At 37.0% G+C, this 3,570-nt stretch overlaps 1 pseudogene across 1 annotated transcript; it reads right to left on the bottom strand.

Annotated features, from left to right (window-relative positions):
• Nucleotides 1-1,871: 1,871 nt before the first annotated feature.
• On the bottom strand, nt 1,872-3,570 carry LOC102852705 (annotated as a pseudogene). The gene is made up of 2 exons (XR_438969.1): nt 3,451-3,570; nt 1,872-3,391 (listed from the first exon to the last, which is right to left on the bottom strand). The product of XR_438969.1 is annotated as a zinc finger protein 639-like (transcript).

The raw sequence follows: 3,570 nt of genomic DNA, 5'->3' as shown, positions 1-3,570 counted from the left end.
GGCAACATCTGTTATCTGAAATACTTCAATTGGTATACCATCTATTCCTGGGGCCTTATTTTTTGCTATTTCCTTCAAAGCAGCTTGAACTTCTTTCTTCATCACCATAGGCTCTTGCTCATATGTTATTTCTTTAAATTCCTCTGTATCTGCCAATTCCTTGGTAGGATTGTAATTTTCACAATATTGAGTCTTCAATGAACAGGGCTTTTTTATTTCCATTTATTCAGGTCTTTTATTGTGTCTTGCAGAAATGTTCTACAGTTTACTTCATATAAACTTATTGCAGCTCTAGTTAGGTTCCCTCCCAAGTATCTCAATTTGCAGTTGGCTATTGTAAATAATGTTACTTTCTTGGTTTTCTTCTCTGAGTTCTCTTTGTTAATGCAGAGGAATCCCATGGATTTTAGATATTGATCTTACACCCTGCCACTCTACTAAATTGGTCTACTAGTTGCAATATTTTTTTTTAATGAGTCTTTGGGGTTTTCTGTACACACTATCATATCATCTGCATATAGCTATGGTTTAACCATCTCTTTGCCAATCTGGATGCTTTTTATTTCCAACTCTTGTCATATTGCCCTAAAAAACATTTTCACTACAATATTGAATACAAGTGGTAACAATGGGCATCCTTGTCTGTTCCCTGTTCACAAGGAAAATGCTTTTAGTCTTTCTCTATTGAGAATAATATTAGCTCTTGATCTTGCTTGTATAATTGTCACTATGTTGAGGATATTTCCTTTGATTCCAATTTTGCTTAGTATCTTTATCAGGAAGGGGTGATGGATTTTGTCAAATGCATTTTCTGCATCAATTGCCAAGATCACATGATTCTTGTTATTTACTTTGTTAATATGGTGAATTACATTGTTTTCCTTATGTTAAACCATTCTTGCATACCTGTTACGAATCCCACTTTGTCATGATAAATTATTTTTTTATGTACTTTTAGATTCTACTGACTGGAATTTTGTTAAAGATTTTTGCATCTATATTCATAAGAGATATTAGTCTGTATTTTTCTTTTTTTCCCCAATTTTTTTTAAATTTAAATTTATTATTAATTTCAGTAAAAATTTACACAGACTTTGGATTTCCATTCATTCATTGTTGCAAATATTTTTCTTTCTTGTTAATATCTTGGCATTGTTTTGCTTTTAGGGTTATGCTTGAATTACTTTGGAAGTGTTCCTTCTTTTTCTGTTTTTTTTAAATACTTTAAGTAAATTAGTAATAGAACTTCTGTGAATGTTTGGAAAACTTCAACTGTGAAGCTGTCTAGTCCAGGACTTTTCTTATGGGGATGTGTTTTTATGATCTGTTCCATTTCTTCTTTTGTGATGAGTGTGTTCAAGTGTTCTATATCTGTCCTTGATAATCTGGGTAAGCCATGAGTTTTAAGGAATTTGTCAATTTCCTCTAGGCTTTTTAAATTTATCAGAGTATAGTTTTTCATAGTATTCCAATATTATAGACTTAATTTCATCTGGTTCTTTTGTGATGTCTTATCTCTTATTTCTTAATCAACTTCTGTGTCTTCTATTTTTTTCTTTTGTTACATCTGCCAGCAGTTTGTAAATTTTGTTGACCTTTTCAAAAAATCAGCTCCTGATCTTTATGATGGTTTAAATTCTTTTTCTGTTTTCTATCATACTGATTTTAGCTCTTGTCCTAACAATTTCCTTTCTTCTGGAAACTCTAGGATTAAATTGTTGTTCATTTTCTATTTAATGAAGTGTTAAAATACATCATTGATTTTTTCTTTCTTCCTTTTTAATGTACGCTCCTGTTGCTATAAACTGTCCCATGAAGAGTGTTTTATCTGTATCCAAAATGGGGGTTTTTTGTTTTTGTTTTTTTTATCTTTAAAGTGATACATTTTATTATGTCCAAAAAATCAGTTGTAGTATTTTATTTTGCATTGACATTATGTAAGAGAAATACAAAAGACAATCAAGTTGTCTCATGAACTGGAAGGTGACTTATTAATTCTCTTTCATTTCCAAACCTCATCAAGCAATCACTGCATTTGTGAGGTAAATCAGCTGAATGTTTAAAATCTAAATGAATTTTAAGATCTTCAATTTGTCCTGTTGAATATGCACAATACTGACATAAGTAAATTCCCTCAGATAAATGTGAATTTAAATGCTTGCAATATTCTAGCATACTCGAGAAGCCTTTCCCACAGTCATCGCACACGTGAGGGAAAATTTTAGTGTGTTCAATAGCCACATGCCTGTTCACATTGGTATGAAGTCTACTCTGGAAGCCACACACTTGACACACGAAGAAGTTTTTACATTTGTCAAAGGTAATTTTGCTTAACAGGCTGTATTGTCCATGTTCTCCATTGTTATATTTATCACTTAGCTCTATTAGTTTACATGCATGCTCATTTACCACGTGGCTATGCAAATCTTCTGGATCATTCGTCTCATGTTCACAGAACTGACACAAGTACTGCTCATCACAGCTGTGCTCCTGGAAATGTAAGTAGAGCTCACTGCTCGAGGAGAACTGCACGTCACACTGCTCACACCAATAGAGGTGGTCACTGAAATGAGTGTCCGCAATGTGCTGGCTGAGGTTCTCGAAAATGACTATTTTGTAGTCACAATATTTACAAATATATGGGTCCTCCTCGTGGAGTTTGGCGTGCTCAATCAGAAGCATGTTGGTAGAGAAACTTTCTTTGCAGACTCGACAGACATTTGAATCAGTACGCTTATGCTTCAGGATCATATGCTGCTTTAAATCAGAAAAATATTTGCTGTTGAACTCACAAAGTTCGCATTTATAGAGGCCGCTGCTATTAGCTCTGAGCAAAGGCCATTTCTGCTGGGCAGTCACATTCAAAGCCTGGTTCTTGTCAAGAATTTTACAGAGTTTAGCTGGTGGCTCTTCGTCAGTCTGGTCGTGGAGACTCTCAGAAGAATTGTTTTCTGTCTCTAGGTCATAATCCTCAGAGATTGCATGGACCTCTGCAGCTATTGGAACATCTTCAGCGGTGTGAACTTCTATAGGGCTCTCCTCTTGGGTCTGCTGATTAACCGATTCAGGTGAGTCACATTCTTCATCATAAATTTCAATATCAGTTGATTTTTCTATAGCAAAGGCAGTGTGGTCTAGAATCCTAAGTATAGGATTGGGGACCAGGTAGTTCTGATTTCGGTTTCTGGCCTTGATTCCATCTGTAAGTTTTGGCAAGTCATTTGATGCCTCTATCAGATTCATCATCTTTGTTGTCAAAATATTTTAAATCCGGCTGTCTTATGGAGCAGACGCTGTAACAATGATCAGAAAAAATTCCACTCACTCCATCTGCAATCCTGCTTATTCCAGAGGAATCAGCGCCTCGGGCCCAGCGGCCCAGGCGCAGCTCCTAGGAAGCACGGGGGTGGCCTAGGCACAGTGGGCGTGCATGGCACTCTGCCCACCAACAGAGGGCAGTGTCGCTGGGGCCCAGCGCTCCTGAGCACCCTGCAGGGCTGGCCCAGCTCCATCCCGGGAGCCCACACCCAGCCCGCCAGGCCCAGGCCTGGGCTCCGTGGCCTCACTCAT

The sequence above is a fragment of the Elephantulus edwardii genome, unplaced genomic scaffold, assembly GCF_000299155.1.
Source record: "Elephantulus edwardii isolate Elephantulus edwardi_28Jun2011 unplaced genomic scaffold, EleEdw1.0 scaffold00192, whole genome shotgun sequence".
Lineage (NCBI taxonomy): Eukaryota > Metazoa > Chordata > Mammalia > Macroscelidea > Macroscelididae > Elephantulus > Elephantulus edwardii.
The sequence above is the reverse complement of the archived record's forward strand: the minus strand, read 5'-3'. Positions and strand labels throughout refer to the sequence as shown.